General features: G+C 34.0%; 2 pseudogenes; both read right to left on the bottom strand.

Moving 5' to 3' along the window:
- On the bottom strand, positions 1 to 380 carry LOC126016758 (uncharacterized; annotated as a pseudogene).
- A 1,141-nt stretch (positions 381 to 1,521) lies between these two features.
- LOC126016739 (uncharacterized) lies at positions 1,522 to 1,902 on the bottom strand (annotated as a pseudogene).
- Positions 1,903 to 24,567: the final 22,665 nt, after the last annotated feature.

Below are 24,567 nucleotides of genomic sequence, written 5' to 3'. Positions count from 1 at the left end.
TCAGATTAGAATGACCTTTGATAATCAGCGACCTGGGAGGTGAAACTCTGATCCTCGTTTACTGATCAATTCATCACATCCAAAGCAACGGACCCCTCAAAACAGACTCTGAGCAGGACAGAACTAGGCCTCAGGTGATGCTGCCTGCCTCAAGGAAGGCCTCACTGCACAGGGCCCAAGCAGGGGGGCTTCGCAGGAGGGAAATTTTCTCATCTTGGGCAACCATGGCAGGGCCTGAGAGTTTGGGTATTAGACCTGATAAAATAAGATCAAGGTGTAGGTGGGGGACAAGAGCTGGCATGGGCGCACACACTCGCCTTGCCCCATTAACACTCACACACTCATCACCAGCACCCCAGGCCACACTGCTTTCTATTTTTATGTATTTTGTTTTTTAATGTGAATTAATATTTTTCAGATTCTTTAAATCATTCTAAAATAGAAGCTAATTTTTATTATGTAAAATATGGAAAGACATCATATAAAATCTTAATCCTTATCTCTTTTTATTGGATAAGAAGCCAAAGTGTCCTACATCTAATAAATTATGACATCAAATCTTAGGACCATTTAAATTGTAATTGAATTGTAATTTGATTTTTTAGATGATATATAGGAACCAAAACATGAGAAGTATTACTTGAATATAATGTCTGAAGCATATTTGGTAGTAAGTATGTGATTTTTCTCATTCATATATTTGTACTCTATCTTTGTGGATGCCAATTTAGAGTAATTCAAGTATTTATGCATTAGACTTTTAGTTGTATATGAAAACTGGTTGTTGAATACATGAATCTGAAAACAAATTGTTCAAATAGAATGTAGTAATCTTTGGGCAAGAGTGATGGAGAAGCTGTAAGTTGGTTGCCTGGCACGCAGTAACCTAGGACATATCTTGTTTCAATTCCTGGCTTTCCACATGCCAAGAGCAATTTGTTTTTCTTTTTCTTTTCCTTTTCCTTTTTTTTTTTTTTTTTGATTTATGGGCTACTCAAGGTGACACTCAGAAATTGCTCCTGGCTCTGTGCTTAAAAATTGCTCTTGGCTCAGGGGACCATATTGGACCAGGGGATTGAACAACTGTCTGTCCTAGGTTAATGTGGGCAAGGCAGATTCCATACAGCTTGTGCCACAGCTCTGGCCCGAAGGCAGGAGTAATTTCTTAGCCCATAGCCAGGAGTAATCCTGAGCATTACCAGGTGTTTGTGGACAGAAAAAAGCAAAAAAAAAAATGTTTTCAGTGGTCTGAAGTTGTGGAGCATTCAGTAGGGAGTTTGCCTTGCATGCAGGAACATAAGAGCACTGTGCTTTGATCCACTGGAGTCTCATATGATCTCATACTTCTTTAGCTTTCTTGTAATTGAAATGTAGATAAACTTGACTGAGAATTGTCAATGGGGCCCAGGTCCTTCTGAGTAGTGTTTGGAGATTGTCTCAGATTAATGCAAAACAGTATATAAATACTCCATAAATTTTTATTTTATTAACTTATATTTTATGTATTTTTAAATTCCAGGCTCAGATCAGAATGACCTTTGATAAACTCAGTGACCTAGGAGGTGAACCTCTAGTCCTCGTTTATCTGATCAATTCATCAAATCTGAGCACCAGACCCCTTGAACCAACCCTGGGCCCAGGACAGAACTAGGCCTCAGGTGATGCCGCTGCCTCCTGGCAGGCCTCACAGGACAAGGCTAAGCACTGGGCTTTGCAGGAGGGAGATTTTTCTCAACTCTGGTGGACCCTGGCAGGGCTGAGGGTGGGGGTTCAAACTGATCAAATAAGATCAAGGTGTAGGCGAGGGAGGAGTGCTGCGGTGGGCACACACACTCACCTTGCACACCCATGTTCACATTCACAACTCATCACCACACCCCAGCCACAGTGCCTCCTATTTTATGTGTTTTGTTTTTAATTAAATCAATATTTTTCAGATTCCTTAAAGCATTCTAAAATAGAAGCTCATTTTTATTATGTAAAATCATGAAAGACATCATATAAAATCTTAATACTTATCTCTTTTCATTGGGCAAGAAGTAAAAGTGTCCTTTATCTAATCAATTATTATATTAAATCTTAGACATATTGTAACATAAGTTTTAGGTAATATATAGGACCCAAAAAATTAGAAGTATTAATTGATTATAAAGTCTGAAGCTTATTTGGTAGTAAATATGTGAATTTGCTCCTTCGTATAATTGTATACTATCTTTGTAGAATCCAAATTTAGAGCAGAGAACAGAACTTTTGTTTAGAATCTTTTAGCTGTACAAGATAACTGGTTTTTGAATATAGTGAATGTGAATCTAAAAACAAATTGTACCATTAAATTAGTATTCTTGGGGCTGGAGTGATAGCATGAAGGTAGGGCACTTAATTGTATGCAGAAGGATCATGGTTTGAATCCCAGCAACCCAGAAGGTCCTGTGAGCTTGCCAGGAGCAATTATTGAGCATAATGCCAGGAGTAGCACCTGAGTGCTGTTGGGTGTGACTCCCTCACCATATATATACAAACATTAGTATTATTTTGGCCAGAGCAGTGGTGAAGCAGTAGGGCATATGTCTGACACGCAATAACCTAAGATAGATCTTGCTTCAGTTTCTGTCATCCAATATGATCCCCCAATTCAGGAGAAAATTCTATTTTTTTGGCTTAGGCTACACACAGTGATGCCTCAGGGTTTATTCCTGGCTTTTTGCTCAAAAATCAAAAAAAGAAAAAAATTTTCCAGGTGCAAGAGTGTTAGTGCAGGCAGTATTGTGTTTGCAATGCAAAGGCTAATTTATCACAGACTGTGATTCAATCCCCTGGCATCCCCATATCTTTCTCCAAGCCAGGAGTGATTTCTGAGCACATAGCCAGGACTAACTCCTGGACATTACCTGGTAGAGTCCCCCAGCAAAATATTAAATAAAATAAAATAAAGTTCAATCTGATGATATACAAATTAGTGAAGAGGAACAGGATGAGAGCTTTATGCATTAGAGAAAATGGCTTTTACAGTGGTAAAAGGCCAGGCTTAATTTCTTCGTTGGAGCTCTGTGTTCTGATAAAGGCTTATTACAGAATATTGCTAGGTTTGTATTCAATAAAACACCCCATCAAGACAAAAAATTAAATAGTCTTAAAATTATTAAGTTAGGGGTTGGAGAGATAGCACATGACCAGGGTATTTCATTTTTGCACACGGCTGAAAACTGGATGGACCAGGTTTATTTTCCCAGTATTCCCATATGTTCCCCCAAACCTGCCATGAGCAATTTCTTATTTTTTTTTTAATTTCCTTTGTTTCTTTTTGGGCTACATGTGTTGACTTTCAGAGTTACTATGGCTATATGCCCAGAAATTGCTCCTGGCTTGGGGAACATTTGGGGACACTGGGGAATAAAACCATTAGGGTAACGTGGGCCAAGACAGATGCCTTAACACTTACACCACCATTCTGGCCACAATCCAAAAGCAATTTCTGAGGCATAGCCAGCGAGTAAACCCTGAGTATTACTAGTTTTGTGAGAAAAATGCAAAAAAAAAATTTTTCTCAGCTACCCTTAGCATTTGTGCAATTGATATTGCATTAGATTTGCATGCACAAAACTCTGACAGACCATAGTTTGATCCACTGGCATTCCATATTGTACTCCAAGCCAGGAGTAATTTCTGAGATTATAGTCAGTATTAGCTCCAGAGCAAAACTGTGTGTGGCCTCCAGAAAATTATTAATAAAATTCAGTTCTGATACTATAAAAATTAGAGAAGAGATACAGGATGATAGCTTTATATGTTAAAGAACATGCTTGACATGATAAGACCCTAGGTTTAATTTCTTGGTTGGAGATCTGTGTTCTGATAAAGGATACTCCAGAATATTGCTATGTTTGACTCATTTCAAACATCCATCAAGACAAAATATTATATAGGCTTAAAAATATCAACTTGAGGGGTCGGAGAGTTAGCACATTGCAGGGCATTTTCCTTGGACACAGCCAAAACCGGGTGCATTTCCTGCCATCCAGCATCCCCTATATCCCCATAAGTGTCCAGAAAGCAATATTTTATTTCTTATAATTTTCTTGGTTTTGGGACCACACTGGTGACATTCAGAGTTTACTGCTGGCTATGTGCTCAGACATCGCTTCTGTCTTGTGGGGACCATATGGGATAACAGGGCATTGAATCATGATCCTTCTTAGGCCATCATGGACAAGGCAGACCTCCTTACTGCTTGTACAAAAGCTCCAGCCCCTAGCAGGAGCAACTTTTTATTAAATAGCAGAAGCAATCCCTTAGTGTTACCAGATGTGGTAACGAAAAGCAAAAAAAAAAATTTTTTTTTCCAGCGGCTGGAGTGGTGGAGCATGCAGTATAGGAGTTTTGTCTTGTGTGAATGAACCTAGGATACACCATGGTTCGATCCACTGGAATTCCATATAGTCCCCCAAATGAAGAGCGATTTCTGACTGCATAGCCAGGAGTAACCCTGAGTGTCACCGGTGTGGCCCAAAATGCAAAACAAAAAATATTTTTTCCAGGGCTCTGAGTATTGGTGCAAGTGATATTGTACACGGTTGCACAGGAAAACCTATGACAGGTGAATTTCTGAGTGCATAGCCATGTCTGAGCCTCACTGGGAATGGCCAAAAAGAAAAAAAAGAAAAAGAAAGGAAAAGAATTTCCAAGTGCATGAGTGTTGGTGTAAGTAGTATTGCATTGCAATGCGTACGCTAAAATGTGACAGAATGCGGTTCAATCCTCTGGCATCCTATATTGTTCTCCAAGCTAGAAATGATTTCTGAGCATATGGCAAGAAGTAACTCCAGAGCCTCACCGGGTATAGTCCCCAGCAAAATATTAAATATATAAAAATAAAACAAAATTATGTCTATAATATAAAAATTAGATAAGGGGAACAGTTTGATAGCTTTAAGCTATAGAGAAAATGCTTCACAGGTTTAATTTCTTGGTTGTAGCTCTATGTTCTGATAAAGTATTATTCCAGAATATTGCTAGGTTTGACACACATCAAACACCCATCAAGAAAAAAAATTAAATAGTCTAAGAAACATCAACTTGAGGGGCCAGAGAGTTATCATAACTGCAGTGTATTTTCCTTGCTCACAGCCAAAACAGTTTGGACGTGGGTTCATTTCTCGGCATCCCAGCATCCCGTATAATCCCCCACTACTGGCCAGGAGAAATTTTTTTTCTTTTTTCTTTTCTTGGTCTTGGGGCCACACCAGTGACATTCAAGATTTACTCCTGGCTATGCACTCAGAAATCCCTCCTGGCTTGTGGGACAGTATGGGATGCCATGGCTATGAAACATGATACATTTTAGGCCAGCACGGGCAAGGCAGACTCCTTACCACTTGTACAACAGCTCCAGCCCCAATCCAGGAGCAATTTCTTTTTGAATAGCCAGGAATAACTCCTGAGTGTTACCAGGTGTTGTAACAGAAAAAAAAAAAAAAAAGAAAGAAAAGTTTTCAGAGGCTGGAGTGGTGGAACATGAAGTAGGGAGTTTGTCCTGCATGCACGAACCTAGGAAGTACCATATTTCAATCCACTGGAGTACCATATGGTCCCCCAAACAGGAGCAAGTTCTGTGCGCATAGACAGGAGTAACCATTGAGTCACCAGTGTGGCCCAAAATGCAAAAAAATTTTTTCCAGGGCCCTAAACAAGTGATATTGCACACTGTTGCACGCGAAAACCTATGACAGGAGGAATTTATGAGTGCATAACCATGATTTCCCCTGTGTCTCACTGGGAATGGCCCAAAAAGAAAAAAAAAAGAATAAAAAGGTTTTTTTCCAGGTACAGGATTGTTGGTGCAAGTTGGTGCATTTGCAATGCATATGCTAACATATGACAGACTGCACTTCAATTCCCCGGCATCCTATATCGTTCTAGCCAGGACTTATTTTTGAGCACATAGCAAGGTGTAACTCCAGAGTGTCACCGGGTGTAGCCTCCACCAAAATATTAAACATATAAAATAAAACAAAATTCCGTCTGCTAATATAAAAATTAGAGAAGAGGAAAAGGATGATAGCATGTTAGAGAACATGCTTCACATGTAAAACCCCAGGTTTAATTTCATGGTTGTAGCCCTGTGTTCTGATAAAGAATTACTCCAGAATATTGCTAGATTTGAATCAACTCAAACACCCATCAGATGAAAAATTACGTAGTATTAAAAAATATCAACTTGCGGGGCTAGAGAGTTAGCACAGTGGCAGGGCATTTTCCTTGCACACAGCCAAAACAGGATGGACCTGGGTTCATTTCCCTGCATGCCAGCATGCCATATGTTCCCTATAACTGGCCAGGAAAAATTTTTTCTTTTTAATTTTCTTGGTTTTGGGGCCACACTGGTAACATTCAGGGTTTACTCCTTGCTCTGTGCTCAGAAATCTCTCCTGGCTTGGGGGAGGATATGGGATGCTGGGGTTTCCAAACACGATTCATCCTAGGCCAGCACAAGCAAGGAAGAATCGTTACTGCTTGTACAAGAGCTCTGGCTCCAAGCCAGGAGCTATTATTCATTGCATAGCCAGGAATAACCACTGAGTGTTACCAGGTGTGGTAACAGAAAAGCAAAACATATAATATTTTCAGCAGCTGGAATGGTGGAGCATGCAGTAGGGAGTTTGCCTTGCATGCCAAACCTAGACGCACATGGTTCATTCCACTGAAGTCCCATATAGTCCCCCAAACAAGAGTGATTTCTGAGCGCATAGCCAGGAGTAACACCTGAGTGTCACTGTTTGGCTCAAAATGCAAAACAAAATAAAATAGTTTTTTTTTTCAGGGCCCTGAGATTTGGTGCAAGTGATATTGTACACCTTTGCACTCGAAAGCCTATGACAGGACTAATTTTTGAGCTCAGAGCCATGATTTAACCCTGAACTTCACTGGGAAGGACCCAAAAAGAAAATAAAAAGATACTTTTTGTCACGTGCAGGAGTGTTGGTGCAAGTGGTATTGCATTTGCAATGCATATGCTAACATAAGACAGACTGTGCTTCAATTCTCCAGCATTGTATATAGTTCTAGCCGGGAGTGATTTCTGAGCACATAGCCAGGACTAGTAACTCCAGGGCATCACCATTGTAGCCCCCAGAAAAATATTAAATATATAAAATAAAACAAAATTCTGTCTACTAATATAAAAATTAGAGAAAAGGAAAAGGATGATAGCTTTATGTGTTAGAGAACATGCTACACATGTAAAAAACCTAGGTTTAATTTCATTGTTGTAGCCTTGTGTTCTAATAAAAAAAATTACCCAAGAATATTGCTAGTTTTGAATCAAATCAAATACCCATCAGATGAAAAATTACATAGTATTAAAAATATCAACTTGAGGGGCTGGATAATTAGAACAGTGGCAGGGCATTCTCCTTGCACACAGCTGAAACAGGATGGACCTGGATTCATTTCCTAGCATCCCAGCATCCCATATGTTCCCCATAACTGGCCAGGAGCAATTTTTTTCTTTTTACTTTTCCTGGTTTTGGGGCACACCTGTAAAATTCAGGGTTTACTCCTTGTGTTGTGCTCAGAAGTCTCTCCTAGTTTGGGGGACGATATGGGATGCCAGGGTTTCGAAACACGATTCATCCTAGGCCAGCACAAGCAAGGCAGACTCCTTACCACTGGTACAACAGCTCCAGCCCCCAAGCCAGGAGCAATTACTCATTGCATAGCCAGGAATAACCTCTGAGTGTTACCAGGTGTGGTAACAGAAAATCAATATATATATTAGCAGCTGGTGTGGTGGAGCAAGAAGTAGGGAGTTTGCCTTGCATGCATGAACCTAGGATGAACCATGGTTCAATACACTGGAGTCCCATATGGTCCCCCAAACAGGAACAATTTCTGAGTGCATAGCTAGGAGAAACCTTGAGTGTCACTGGTGTGTCTCAAAATGCAAAACAAAAAAAAATTTTTTTCAAGGGCCTGAGCATTGGTGCAAGTGATATTGTACACAGTTGCACAGGAACACCAATGACAGGAGGAATTTCTGAGTGCATAGCCATAATTTACCTCTGAGCCTCACTGGGAATGGCCAAAAAGAAAAAAATTCCAGGTGCATGACTGTTGGTGTAAGCAGTATTGCATTTGCAATGAGTACACTAACATATGACAGACTGTGTTCAATCCCCCAGCATCCTATATTGTTCTCCAAGCTAGGAATGATTTCTGAGCATATAGTAAGAAGTAACTCCAGAGCCTCACCGGGCATATATATTAAATATATAAAAATAAAACAAAATTATGTCTATAATATAAAAATTAGAGAAGAGGAACAGGATGATAGCTTTATGCGATAGAGAAAATGCTTTACATGATAAGACCTAGGGTTAATTTCTTCGTTGGAGCTCTATGTTCTGATAAAGTATTATTCCAGAATATTGGTAGGTTTGACACATATAGTACACCCATCAAGAAAAAAATTAAATAGTCTAAAAAACATCAACTTGAGGAGCTGAAGAGTTATCAACAGCAGCAGGGCATTTTCCTTGCACACAGCCAAAATGTTTTGGACCTGGGTTCATTTCCCGGCAATCCAGCATCCGGTAAGATCCCCCATTACTGGCTAGGAGTAATTTTTTTCTTTTTTCTTTCTTGGTTTTGGGGTCACACCGGTGACATTCAGGATTTACTTCTGGCTATGCGCTCAGAAATAGCTACTGGCTTGGGTGACGATATGGGATGCCATGGCTTTGAAACACGATCCGTCCTAGGCCAACATGGGCAGGCAGACTCCTTACAGCTCGTACAACAGCTCCAGCCCCAAGCCAGGAGCAATTTCTCTTTGAATAGACAGGAATAACCCCTTAGTGTTACCAGGTGTGGTAACAGAAAAGCAAAAACAAAAAAAAGTTTTCAGCAGCTGGAGTGGTGGAACACGCAGTAGGGAGTTTGTCCTGCATGCACGAACCTAGGATGCACCATAGGTCAATCCACTGGAGTCCCATATGGTCCCCCAAATAGGAGCAATTTCTGAGCACATAACCGTTGAGTCACCAGTGTGGTCCAAAATGAAAAATAAAATTTATTCCAGTGCCCTGAGCATTGGTGCAAGCGATATTGCATACCGTTGCATGCAAAAACCCATTACAGGAGGTATTTCTGAGCACATAGCCATGATTTACCCCTTAACCTCATTGGGAATGACCAATAAGGGAAAAAAGAAAAATCAGTTTTTTCCAGGTGCAGGATGATGGGTGCAAGTGGTATTGCATTTGCAATGCATATGCTAACATATGACAGACTGTGGGTTCAATCCCTCAGCATCCTATATCGTTCTAGCCAGGACTGATTTCTGAGCACATAGCAAGGAGTAACTCCAGGGCATCATCGGGTGTAACCCCCAGAAAAATATTAAACATATAAAATAAAACAGATTCTGTCTATAATATAAAAATTAGAGAAGAGGAAAAGGATGATAGCTTTATGCTTCAGAGAACATGCTTCACATATAAAACAACCAGGTTTAATTTCATGGTTGGAACCCTGTGTTCTGATAAAAAAATTATTCTAGAATATTGCTAGGTTTGACACACATCAAACACTATCAAGACAAAAATTTAAATAGTCTTAATAATATTAACTCGAGGGCCTAAAGAGTCAGCACAGTGGCAGGGCATTTTCCTTGCCCGAAACAGATTTGACTTGAGTTCATTTCACGGCATCCCAGCATCCCATATGTTTCCCCATAACTGGCCAGGAGCATTTTTTTTCTTTTTAATTTTCTTGGTTTTGGGGACATACCGGTAACATTCGGGGTTTACTCCTGGCTATGCGCTCAGAAATCTCTCCTAGCTTGGGGGAAATATTAGGATGTCAGGGCATCAAAACACTATCCGTCCTAGGTCAGCACGGGCAAGGCAGCAGAATCCTTACTGCTTGTACAACAGCTCTGTACCCCCAAAACCAGGAGAAATTTCTCATTGCATAGTCAGGAAAAAAACTTGAGTATTACCAGGTTTGGCAACAAAAAAGGAAAAGAAAAAAAAAAGTTTTTTTTTCAGCTGGTGGAGCATGCAGTAGGAAGTTTGCCTTGCTTGCTTGAACCTAGGACACACCATCTTTTAATCCACTGGAGTCCCTTTTTGTCTTTCAAACAGGAGTGATTTCTGAGCACATAGCCAGGAGTAACTCCTGAGTGTCACTAGTGTGGCCCAAAATGCAAAAAAAATTTTTTTTTCCAGGGCCCTGAGCATTGGTGAAAGTGATATTACACACCGTTTCACACTAAAACCTATGACAGGAGGAATTTCTAAGCTCATAGGCATGATTTACCCCTGAGCCTCACTGGAATGGCACAAAAAGAAAAAAGAAAAAAGGTTTTTTTCCAGGTGCAGGATTGTTGGTGCAAGCGGTATTGCATTTGCAATTCATACGCTAACATATAACAGACTGGGTTCAATCTCTAGGCATCCTATATCTTTCTAGCAAGGACTGACTTCTGAGCACGTAGCAAGGAGTAACTCCAGAGCGTCACCAGGTGTAGCCCCCAGCAAAATATTATACAAATAAAATAAAACAAAATTCTGTCTATAATATAAAAATTAGAGAAGAGGAAAAGAATTATAGCTTTATGCTTTAGAGAACATGCGTCACATGTAAAACCCCAGGTTTAATTTCATGGATGGAGCCCTGTGTTCTGATAAAGAATTACTCCAGAATATTGCTAGGTTTGATGCACATCAAACACACATCTAGACAAAAAATTAAATAGTCTTAAAAATATCAACTTGATGGGCTAGAGATTTATCACAGTGTCAGGCATTTTCTTTGCACAAGAATGAAACAGAATGGACCAGAGTTAATTTCCTGGTTTCCCATATGTTCCACTAAACCTGCGAGGAGCAATTTAAAAAAAAAAAAAAGTTTTGGTTTTATTGGCCCCACCACATGATTTCCAGGGTAACTCCTGGCTATAGTCTCAGAAATCTCCTGGCTTTGGGGACAATATGTAATCCGGGGCATTAATACTAGGTGGTACTAAGTTAATGCGTACAAAGCCAAGTCACTACCATCATGGGGCCTCATTGCACTGTAAGGTGGTCAATGTGGACAATTATTCTTATATAGACGTGAATTATAATTATATAATAATATGCACAGACATCCTATAGAAACTTAATACTAATCTCTTCTTTTGGGCAAGAAGTAAAAGTGTCCTCTATTTAATAAATAGTTACATCAAATTATAGACCTACTAAATAATTCCCTCTTCCTTCCTTCCCTTTCTTCCTTCCCTTTCTTCCTTCCCTTTCTTCCTTCCCTTTCTTCCTTCCCTTTCTTCCTCCCTTTCTTCTTTCTTTCTTTCTTTCTTTCTTTCTTTTTCTTCTTCTTTTCTCTTTCTTTTCTTCTTTTCTTCTTTCTTTCTTTCTTTCTCTTTCTTTTCTTTCTTTCTTTCTTTCTTTCTTTCTTTCTTTCTTTCTTTCTTTCTTTCTTCTTTCTTCTTTCTTTTCTTTCTTCTTTCTTTCTTTCTTTCTTTCTTCTTTCTTTCTTTCTTTCTTTCTTTCTTTCTTCTTTCTTCTCTTTCTTTCTTTCTTTCTTTCTTTCTTTCTTTCTCTTTCTTTCTTTCTTCTTTCTTTCTTTCTTTCTTTCTTTCTTTCTTTTTTCTTCTTTCTTTCTTCTTTCTTTCTTTCTCTTCTTTCTTTCTTTCTTCTTTCTTTCTTTCTTTCTTCTTTCTTCTCTTCTTTCTTTCTTACTTTCTTACTTTCTTGCTTTTTTCTTTCTTCCTTCCTTCCTTCTTCCTTCCTTCCTTTCTTTTTCTCTCTCTTCCTTCCTTCCTTCCTTTCTCTCTTTCTCTTTCTCTCTTTTCTTTTTTCTTCCTTCCTTCCTTCCTTTCTCTCTTTCTCTTTCTTTCTTTTCTTTTTTTCTTCCTTCCTTCCTTCCTTCCTTCCTTCCTTCCTTCCTTCCTTCCTTCCTTCCTTCCTTCCTTCTCTTCTCTCTCTCTCTCTCTCTCTCTTTCTTTCTTTCTTTCTTTCTTTCTTTCTTTTCTTTCTTTCTTTCTTTCTTTCTTTTCTTTCTTTCTTTTTCTTTCTTCTCTTTCTTTCTTTCTTTCTTTCTTTCTTTCTTTCTTTCTTTCTTTTCTTTCTTTCTTTCTTTCTTTCTTTCTTTTCTTGTTTGCTTTTGTGCCACACTGGTATTTTTCAGGGGTTTTTCCTGTGTATGAGCTCAGAAATTGCTCATGGCTTAGGGCTGGAGTGGTGGCACTAGAGGTACAGTGTCTGTCCTGTAAGCAAGCACTAGAACTGACCAGGATGGATTCCCAGCATCCCATATGATCCCATCCAGCCAGGAGCATCTTCTGAGCCCATATCTATGAGTAACCCTTGAGCATCAAATGGGTGTGGCCACCCTCCACAAAAATTATTCATGGCTTGGGGAACCATATGGGATGCCATGCGATGGAACGCATTCTGTCCAACTTTTGCACATGCAAGGCAAACAGCCTACCACCTGTGGCACTGCTCCAGCCCCATCATGAGGCCTCATTGCATTGCGATGGTGGTCAATGTGGACAAGCTAAGGCATGACAGGAACCTCCTTACCCTCTTGTATTTAAATATAGATAAACTTGACAAAGAAATGTCATTGGGGCACATAGAACTTCTGAGAAATGATTGGGAGAATACCACAAGATTAATGCAACAGTATCTAAATTTTCTATGAATATATATTTTATTAACATATATTTTCTCTATTTTTTACATTTTATCATAAATCAAAATTTTTTCTAATTACTTTAAGCATTCTATAATAGACACTCATTTTTATCATGTAAAATATGAACAGACATAGAAACTTAATACTTACCTCTCTTTATTGGGCAAGAAGTAAAAGTGTCCACTATCTAATTTATTATTACATCAAATTATAGATCTACTAAATAATAATTTGAATTGTAACAAGGTTTTCAGGTTATATATAGGAACCAAAACAAGAAAAATATTAATTAAATATGAAGTCTGATAGTATATATGTTACTTTGGTCCCTCATATATTTGTATTCTGTCTTTGTAAACTTTAAAATTAGAGTAGAACAATCTTATATTTTAGACTCCTTTAGTTATATATGAATATTGGTTGTAGAATACAGAGAATGTGAATTTTAGAAAAAATGTTGCCATTAAAAAAAACCATAATTCCAGGGACCTTAGTAGTGGTGCAAGTGGTTGGGCTCTTGCCTGTCATGTCCTAACCTAAAGTAGACATCGATTTGATTCCAAATGGTCCCCAAAGCAGGAGCAGTTTCTGAGCATATAGCAAGGAGTAACCCCTGAGCATAAGGTGTGGCCAAAAAAAATGTCAAGGGGACAGTACTGTGGTACATGCTATAATGCATTTATCTTCCATGCTCAAGCCTAGGATGGAATGCAGTTAGAACAGCTGGCATCCCGTATGGTCCCTCAGCCAGGATAGAGTTCTGAATGCATAGCCAAGAGTTACCCCTCAGTGTCACCAAGTGTGGCCCAAAAAGCTAAAGTAAAAAAAAAAAAGTTTTCCAATGATAGGAGCATTAGTAGAAGCACTATTGCATTAGAGTTGCACAAGTTAACCTATGACAGACTCTGGTTCAATCCACTGGAATCCCATATTGTGCTCCAACTGGAGCAATTTTTTAGTGCATAGCCAGGTGTATCTAAAGCAGGGTTCAGCCCCGAAAAAAATATTCAATAAAATAAAATAAAATTCAGTCTGATAATATAAAAATTAGTCAAGAGGAAAGGATGCTAGCTTATGTATTAGAGAACACGCTTTACATGGAAAATCACTAGGCTTAATTTTGTTAATTACCTGGAAATCTATGTTCTGAAAATTATTAATCCAGAATATTGGTAGGTTTGACTCACATCAAACACCAATCAGTGTGTAAAAATAAGTCTTAAAAAATATTAAATTGAGGGGTTGAAGAGTTAGCATAGTAGCAGGGCATTTCCTTTGCATAAAGCAGAACCTAAAAGGACCCAGGTTTGTTTCCCGGCTTCCCATATGTTGCATTGAGCTACCAGGAGCAGTTTCTTTATATATATATATATATATATATATATATATATATATATATATATATTTTTTTTTTTTTAATTTTTCTTGGTCTTTGGAACACACCCAGTAACGTTCAGGGGTTACTCCTAGCTCGCTCTTTGCTTAGAAATTGCTCATTGCTTCGGGAAACTTATAGGATTCCAGGGGAATGAACCATGGTACTTCCTAGGTTAGTGCTATCAAGCAGACTGCCTACTGCTTGTGCCACTGTGCTGGCCCCATTATGAGGCCTCATTGCATTGCAAGGTTGTCAATGTGGACAAGGTAAAGCATGACAGGTACCTCTGTAGCTTCATGTATTAAAATGTAGATAAACTTGACTGAGAATTGTCAGTGGGGTCCATGGACCTTCTGAGCAGTGTTTGAGAGATTCCCTAAGACTAATGCAAGTAGTATCTAAAAATGAAAGTAAATCATAAAATAATAAAATAAAATAAATAAAATAAAATAATAAACTAAAATAATAAAATGAAAAATGAAAAAAGAATATAATAAAGTAAGATAAATAATATAAAATAAAAAATAAAATAAAATAATAAACTACAATAAAATAATGAAATGATAAAAATGAACTAAAATAATAAAATGAAATAATGTAATAAAAGTAAATAAAAATAATAAGATAAATAAAATAATATACAATAAAAATAAAATATTAAATAACATAAAATAAAATTAAAATTAAAATTAATTGTAAAATAATAAAGTAAAATAAAAAATATAATAATAAAGTAAATTAAATAACATAAAATAAAATAAAATAAAAATAAAATAAAATAAATAAAAAATAAGTATAAAAGTAAATAAATTAATTAAATTAAATATATCTATAAAATATAATAAAATAAGTAAAATAAATGAAATTTAATAAAATTAAAACTAAAATTAAATAAAATAAAACAATAAATTAAAATAATAAAATTAAATTAAAAATAGAATAAAATACAATAAAAATATAATAAAATCATGAAATAAAATAAAATAATAAAATAAATAAAAATAAAAATAAATAAAAGAAAATAAAAAGTAAACTAAAAATAAATTGAATAACAAATAAATATAATAAGAAATACATAAAATAAGTAAAATACAACAAAATAAAATAATAAAATAAATAAATAAAATAAAATATTAAAATATATTATACTCTGCTAATAAAAAATTTAGAGAAATGGAAAAGAATGATAGAATTATGTGTTAGAGACCATGTTTCACATGGTGAAAGTAAGCCTGAGCATTTACTGTTGTGGACAAAGAGGCAAAAAAAATTTTTTTTCAGTAGCTGGAGTGGTAAAGCATCTCTTAGGGAATTTGTGCCTTGCATGCATGAACTTAGAGACACACTGTGCTTCCATCCAGTGGAATTCTATATGGTCCCTGAAACCAGGAGCAATTTCTGAGTGCATAGCTCAGAGTGACCCCTGAGATTCATTGCTGAGGTTCAAAATACACATACACACACACACACACACACACACACACACACACACACACACACACACTCCTGATCTACACTGAGTGTACCCTTGGCAAAATATAAAATTAAATTAAATAATAAAAGAAAATACAATACAATAAAATAAAAATTAAATTAAAATAAAATAATAAAATAAAATAAACGTAAATAAAATAAAATACATCATATAAATTCCTAATCCTTATCAGTTTTATAGGGCAAGAAGAGAAACTGTTCTCCATGTAATACATTATGACATAAAATCTTAGAACTGTGCAATTTTAATTTGTATTATAACATTAGTCTTAGGTGATATTAGGAAGCAAAAAATGAGAAGAATTAATTGAATATAATGTCTGCATCTTATTTGGTAGTAAATATGTGATTTGCTCCATTATATGTTTGCACTATATCTTAGTAGACTTTAGATTTAGAGAGAACATTAACTTATATTTCAGACTCTTAATATAATAAAAATAAAATAATATATAATTAAAATTAAAATTAAATTAAAAATTAAAATTAAAGAGGCACAGCTGGGCTCAGAACACTCCGCATGCCAGGATTTCTGGGTGCGTTTGACTGGTATGTTGGGGGCTCTGGGCAGGACAGCTAGCCGTAGGCCCCCTGAACTGACCACTTAGTCCAGGGGAACAAGATCCCCCCCACACCAGGCGGGTCTTCAGGGCCACGCCTGGTTAATCGGGCCCTGGGGTGAGGGGTGAGAAATTCCTCCCTATGCATCCAAAAACTACAGAGGCATGGCTGGGCTCAGAACACTGCAGGCCAGGATTTCTGGGTGCCTTTGACTGGTATGTTGGGGGCTCTGGGCAGGACAGCTAGCCATAGGCCCCCTGGGCTGACCACTTAGTCCAGGGGAACAAGATCCCCCCCACACCAGGCGGGTCTTCAGGGCCACGCCTGGTTAATCGGGCCCTGGGGGGAGGGGGTGAGAAATTCCTCCCTATGCATCCAAAAACTACAGAACCACGCGGGGGCAGTTAATACTTCATGTATTAAGAGTATTTCTTATTCTTATGTTTTGTGTATCCAGAATGTTCATTTTTTATTCTGCCCTTTTACACACCCCTACAAAGCTCTTTTTTACTCCTTAACTCTGTAACCCCGCCAAACGTCACTAACCTACATAACTCTTTTTAACTTCAGTAGTGTATAATCCTAATCACAGACCAAAGCCATGCATTGTGTGTAACAACCCAAAACTGTTTCAAGATACATAAAATGGAAACATATTTCTTTAGAATATTTTGTGTTTCTTCTCTGACAGCTATAATTCTTACTAAATGTTGTCTTATACAGTGACGATTCTAACCACATTTATCTTCTCTTTTTGAGCTGTTTAACAAGGAATTTTCATTAAAGAGTCCCCAGTTTAATGCTTATGATTGAACCATATCATGGGAATCGTTGAAATTGTTCTTATGGCCCTCATATGCGCCAATAACACCACATGGCATTGCTCCTCTTTTGCATAGGCACATTTAAATGGGAAAATACTATATATACAAATAAGATCCTATCTAATAGAGATTGGAACACACAAATCTTGTAGTGCAAAGGGACCTTACACCCTGAACATTGACATAACGACCTGGCACAAACCTCAGAAGAAAGGGCATTTTCCGTTCACCCCTGAACCAGGGAAGCCATCCATGAAACATCCAGGCTGGTATATAACATCACCTGGAAGCAATCCTCTACCACAGAAGCCCCTACACTGCTCAGATATCGACCTTCTCAAAAGAGACTTCCCTTAACACTGAGAAGACTTAACAACAACAATGACCTGCTTACAGGACAGGGCTCCCTGCATTGCCCTTTGATTGTGAGGTGAAACGAGAGGACGCTCCACATCCTGACTTCAATGTAGGATATGCAGATTCCAGGATCTTTAATACAGAAACTTGATACCAACAACAGAGACTGTGTGAAAAATAAAAGTGTGTTGGCACTGCAGACAATGTCTTGGATTGGACGATCTAGCTTGCCTGGAGCCTAGAGTTGGTCTTGTGCCAGGAAACTTCAGGGGTCGGGTCTCTTTGTATTTAGGCCAAGGTTATTCCTTTCCATGTCCCTCATATTTTGGTGAGCCTATGCAAACAAGTGAAAGCAGAGATTAACAGATGGGAATATATTAAGCTGAGAAGCTTCTGCACCTCAAAGGAAATAGTGCCCAGGATACAAGAGCCACCCACTGAGTGGGAGAAACTATTCACCCAATACCCATCAGATAAGGGGCTAATCTCCAAAATATACAAGGCACTGACAGAACTTTACAAGAAAAAAACATCTAGTACATATCTTGATTCGATTCCTGGCATCCTATATGGTCCCAAAAGCCAGGAGCAATTTCTGAGCCCATAGCATGGAGTAAGCCCTAAGAGTTACCAGTTGTGGACAAAAAGGCAAAGAAAAAGTTTTCAATAATTGGAGTGGTGAAGCCTGCAGTAGGGAGTTTGCCTTGCATGCACAAACTTAGAGACTCACTGTGCTTCGATCCACTGGAGTTCTATATGTTCACCCAAACCAGGAGCGATTTCTGAGTGCACAGCTCGGAGTATCCCCTGTGCATCACTATTGAGGCACAAAATACACACACACACACACACACACACACACACACACACACACACACACACACCACTCAAACATTTTCCATGGGCGGGAGCATTGGTGAAGGTAGTATTGCATTATAGTTGCACAGGCATTCCATATTGTTCACCAAGTCAGATCTTTGAATTCAGCAAATACTCTAGTCCTTTAGTTATAGTGTTATGAAATATAACCTTGTGCTGTGACTGTTATAGTATTATGTACTTATTATACACTATTCATAAGATTTAATGTGTTTTTTTGCAATATTTATCATCAATGTATATTATTAACACGTAAAAGGTTAATTAATAACACATTTAGTCAAAGCTCTGGACTAGGGAGTCTTTTTTAGTCTATAAAATGTTATCAAAAGTTTCTGAATATTTTCTATTAATACGTAGAGTACTAAAAACTATGAACTTATGGCCTTAAAAATGTTTGTACAAATAGAAACTATATCATTTAAACATTTCATATATATTATATTAAAAAATAAAATAAATAAAAATAAGAAAGTAAAATAAGAAACTAATATAAAATAATGAGATAATAAATGAAAATAATAAGAAAAATAATAAAAGTAAATAATAAAATAATAAAATAAGATAAAATATATTATATAAAATAAAATAAAAGTGAAATAAAATAAAAAGAATAAAATAATAAAGATAAATAATATAAAATAAAATAAATAAACTAAACTAAAATAAATTAATAAAAGAAAATAATAAACTTAAATAATAAACATAAAATAAAATAATGAAATAAAATAAAAGTAAAGAAAAATAATAAAATAAGAGAAATAAAATAATATAAAATTAAAATTAATATAAAATAAAAAATTAAAATTAAAATAAAATAAATTATAAAATAAAAAACTAAAATAATAAAATAAAATAAAAAATAAAATAAAAAATAAAATAAAATAGAAATAATAAAGTATAATAAATAATATAAAGTAAAATAAAAATAATATAAAATAAAAATAAAATAAAATAAATAAAATAAAAAATATATAATAAAATTAAATATAATATATAATAAATAAAAATTAATAAACAAAATAAAATGAAATATAGCAAAATTAAAAATAAAATAAAATAATAAAATAACATAATAAAATAAAATAAAAATAAATATAATAAAATAAAATAAAAAGTAAAATAAAAAATAAAATAAAAATAATAAAGAAAAGAAAATTAAAAATAAATGAATAAATAAAATAAAATAATAAAATACAATACAATAGATAAATAAAATAATAAAATAAATAAAATAAAATATTAAAATATACTTTGATAATAAAAATTTGAGAATAAAATAAAATAATACAATACAATACAATAGTAAAATAAAATAATAAAATAAATAAAATAAAATATAATATACTTTGATAATAAAATATTTGAGAAGCGGAAAAGAATGATAGATTTATTTTTTAGAGATCATGCTTCTCATGGTGAAAATAAGCCCCCTGTTAATAGTTGTGGGCAAAGAGGCAAAAAAAGAAAAAAAAGTTTTCAGTAGCTGGAGTGGTGGAGCATCTAATAGGGAGTTTGCCTTGCATGCAGGAAGTTAGAGACTCACTGTGCTTTGATCCACTGGCGTCCTCTATGTTCCCCCAAACTAGGAGCGATTTCTGCGTGCATAACTCAGAGTGACCCCTGAGCATCACCGCTGAGACTCAAAATACACACACACACACACAGTCTTCCATGGGCCACAGCATTGGTAAAAAGCAGGGGTCTCTGTGGCCTGCGGCCAGCCTTCAAATATTTCAGTATTCCCGATTATTCACTTACTGAATAATCACAATAAGAATAGCATTAGTAAGAAAAAAATCGCATTAAACATTCACATAACTGGAGTATTTACGTTTGGGGTATGCAAATCTTTAATGCGATTTTTTTTGTGATTTTTTTCTTACTAATGCGAATTTTTATTGTGAATATTTGGTAAGCAAAATCCCTTATGGAGCTGCCTCACCCCGACTTTGCTTCCTGTGGCCCCCAGGTAAATTGAGTTTGAGACCCCTGGATAAGAGTGTTAAGGCATTAGAGATGCAGGCAAACACCTATGACACCCTGTGGTTTGAACCACAGGCATTCCTTATTGTTCTCCTGGCCAGAAACAGTTTTTGAGCTCAGAGCCAAAGTAAGTCCTGAAGTACACTGGGTGTAGCCCGCAGCAAAATATAAAATGAAATAAGATAAAATAAAATAAAATATAATAAAAAATAAAATAAATAACATAAAATAAAATTTAAAATAATAAACTAATAAAAGAAAATAAAATAATGAAATAAAATAAAAATATTACAATAACAACATACAATAACTAATATAAAATAAAATAAAAATTAAAATAATATAAATAAAATTATAAACTAAAATTGAAATAAAATGAAATAAACTAAAATAAAAAATGAATTAATAAAAGAAAATAAAAAGTAAAAAAATATATTTAAAAAATGAAAAAATAGAAGTAAATAATAAAATATTATAAATAAAACAAAATAAAATAAAAATAATATAAAATAAATATTAAAATAGAATAAAATATAAACTAAACTAAAATAATAAAATAAAAAAGAATATAATTATAAAGTAAGATAAATAATATAAAATAAAATAAATAAAATAAAATAAAAGGTAAAATAACAAACTAAAATAATTAAATAAAATAAAAAAATGAAATAATAAAAGAAAGAAATAAACTAAAATAATAAAATAAAATAAAATAATAAAAATAGATAAATAAAAGAATAAAAATAAAAATTAAATGAAGTAACATAGTAAATATTAAATAAAATATATAATAATAAACTAAAAATTAATAATATAAAATAAAATAAATAAAATAAAATTTAATAAAAATAAAATAAAATAAAATAATATAATAAAATATAATAATAAATTAAAATAAGAAAATAAAATAATAAATCATAATACATAAAAATAAAATAAAATAATGACATAAAATGATATAAAAATAAATAATGTAAAATAAAAATGTGAAATAAAAATGAAATAAAATAATAAATAAAATTAAATAAAATTAAAAATAAATAGATAAATAGAATAAAATAATAAAATAAATAAAATTAAAATTTAAAATATAATATACTCTGATAATTGAAAATTTAGAGTAGACAAGGATGGTAGATTTATCTTTTAGAGACCATGCTTCACATGATGAAAGTAAGCCCTGAGCGTTAAAAGTTGTGGGCAAAGAGGCAAAAAAAGAAAAAGTATATTTCAGTAGCTGGAGTGGTAGAGCATCTAGTAGGGAGTTTGCGCCTTGTATGCAAGAACTTAGAGACTCACTGTGCTTTGAGCCACTGGAGTCCTATATGGTCTCCCAAACCAGGAGGGTTTTCTGAGTGCATAGCTCAGAGTGACCCCTGGGTATCACCACTGAGGCTCACAATATACACATACACTCACACAGAATTGCATGGATCGCAGCATTGGTAAGAGTGTTATGGCATTAGAGTTGCACTCAAACACCTATAACACCATGTGGTTTGATCCACAGGAATTCCATATTGATCTCCTGGCCAGAAACAGTTTTTGAGCACAGAGCCAGAGTAACTCCTGAACTACACTGGGTGTAGCCCGCAGCAAAATATATAAAAAAAATAATAAAAATAAAATAATAAAATAAAATGTACTCTAATAAAAGAAAATGTAAAGAAGCAGAAAAGGATGATAGATTTATGTGTTAGAGAACATGCTTGACAGAGTGAAAGTAAGCCCTGAAAGTTAACAGTTATAGACAAAGAGGTAAAAAAAAAAAAAAAAGGTTTTCAGTAGCTGGAGTGGTGGAGCATCCAGTAGGGAGTTTGCCTTGCATGCACGTTCGAACTTAGAGACTCACTGTGGCTTCTATCCACTGGAATCCTATATGGTCCTCTGAACCAGGAAAGATTACTATGTGCATAGCTGAGTTACCCCTGAGCTTCACTGCTGAGGCTCAAAATACACACACAAACACATACACACAACACACACATACACACACACACACACACACACACACACACACACACACACACACACACACAGAGTTCACAGAGTCTTTCATGGACCGCAGCATTGTAAGAGTGTTATGGAATTAGAGTTGCATGCAAACACCTATGACACCACGTGGTTTCATGAGCAGGCATTCCATATTGTTCTCATGGCCAGAAACAGTTTTTGACCACAGAGCCAAAGTAACTCCTAAATTACGCTGGGTGTAGCCCGCAGCAAAATATAAAATGAAATAAAATAAAAAGTAAAATAAAATTAAATATAAAAAATAAAAATAAAATAAATAATAAACTAAACTAAAATAATGATATAATAAAACAAAGCAATAAACTAAACTAAACTAATAAACTAAATAATAAAATAAGATAATAAAATTATATAAAATATAAATAAATAATATAAAATTAAAATAAAAAACAAAATAATAAAATAAAATAAAAAGAACATAATAAAGTAAGTTAAATAATATAAAATATAAAAATAAAAAGTAAAATAATAAACTAAAGTAAAATAATGAAATAAAAGAAAATAAACTAAAATAATAAAATAAATTAAAATAATGACATAAAATAAAAGTAAATAATAAAATAATAAAATAAGATAAATACTATAAAGTAAAATAAAAATAAAATAAAATTTAAAATTAAATAAAATATAAAATAATAAAATAAATAAAAAAAGAAATTAAAAGAATAATAATGAAGTTAGATGAATAATATAAAATAAAATAAAAAATCAAAAAAATAAAATATTAAACTAAAATGATGAAATAATAAAATAAAATAATAAAATAAATAACGAAATAAAATAAAAGTAAATAATAAAATAATAAAATAAGATAAATACTATAAAGTAAAATAAAAATAAAATAAAATTTAAAATTAAATAAAATATAAAATAATAAAATAAATAGAAAAAGAAATTAAAAAAATAATAATGAAGTTAGATGAATAATATAAATAAAATAAAAAATCAAAAAAATAAAATATTAAACTAAAATGATGAAATAATAAAATAAAATAATAAAATAAATAACGAAATAAAATAAAAGTAAATAATAAAATAATAAACTGAGTTAAAATAATATAAAATAAAATGGAAAAAATTAAAATTAAATTAAAATTAAATAAAACATAATAAAATATAAAATAATAAATTAAAATAATAAAATAAAATAAAAGAATATAATAAAAAGTAAGGTAAATAATATAAAATAATATAAAAAATAAAATAAATAAAATGAAATTTAAGAAAATTAAAAATAAAATAAAATTAAAATATAAAAAATAAAATAAAATATTAAAATATAATAAATTAAAATAATAAATACAATAAATATAAAATAATGAAATAAAATAAAATAAAAATAAATGTAAAATAAAAAGTGAAATAAAAATAAAATAAAATAATAAAAGAAAAGAAAAGAAAAGAAAAATAAAATAAATGATTTAATAAAATAAAATAAAATGAAATAATGAAATAAATACATACAATAAAATAAAATATTAAAATATAATATACTTTGATAATAGAAAATTTAGAGAAGCAGGTAAGGATGGTAGATTTATCTTTTAGAGACCATGTTTCACATGATAAAAGTAAGCCCTGAGTGTTAACAGTTTGGACAAAAAGGCAAAAAAAAAAAAAGATTTCAGTAGCTGGGGTGATGGAGCATCTAGTAGGGAGTTTGCCTTGCATGCAGGAACTTAGAGACTCACTGTGCTTTGAGCCACTGGAGTCCTATATGGCCCCCACCAGGAGCAATTTCTGAGTGTATAGGTCAGAGTGACCCCTGGGCATCACCACTGAGGCTCAAAATACACACACACACACACACACACACACACACACACAAACATTCACAAAGAATTGCATGGGTTGCAGCATTGGTAAGAGTGTTATTGCATTAGAATTGCAGGCAAACACCTATAACACCATGTGATTTGATCCACAGGCATTCCATATTGATCTCCTGGACAGAAAGAGTTTTTGAGCACAGAGCCAGAGTAACTCCTGAACTACACTGGGTGTAGCCCGCAGCAAAATATAAAATAAATAAAATAAAATAAAATAATAAAATATACTCTAATAAAAAATTAAAGCGGAAAGGATGATAGATTTATGTGTTAGAGAACATGCTTGACAGAGTGAAAGTAAGCCCTGAAAGTTAACAGTTATGGACAAAGAGGCAAAAAAACAAAAAGGTTTTCAGTAGCTGGAGTGGTGGAGCATCCACTAGGAAATTTGCCTTGCATGCACGTTCGAACTTAGAGACTCACTGTGGCTTCAATCCACTGGAATCCTATATGGTCCCCTGAACCAGGAAAAGATTTCTATGTGTATAGCTGAGTTACCAGTGAGCATCACTGCTGAGGCTCAAAA

This window comes from Suncus etruscus, chromosome 8 (genome assembly GCF_024139225.1).
Source record: "Suncus etruscus isolate mSunEtr1 chromosome 8, mSunEtr1.pri.cur, whole genome shotgun sequence".
NCBI lineage: Eukaryota > Metazoa > Chordata > Mammalia > Eulipotyphla > Soricidae > Suncus > Suncus etruscus.
The sequence above is the reverse complement of the archived record's forward strand: the minus strand, read 5'-3'. Positions and strand labels throughout refer to the sequence as shown.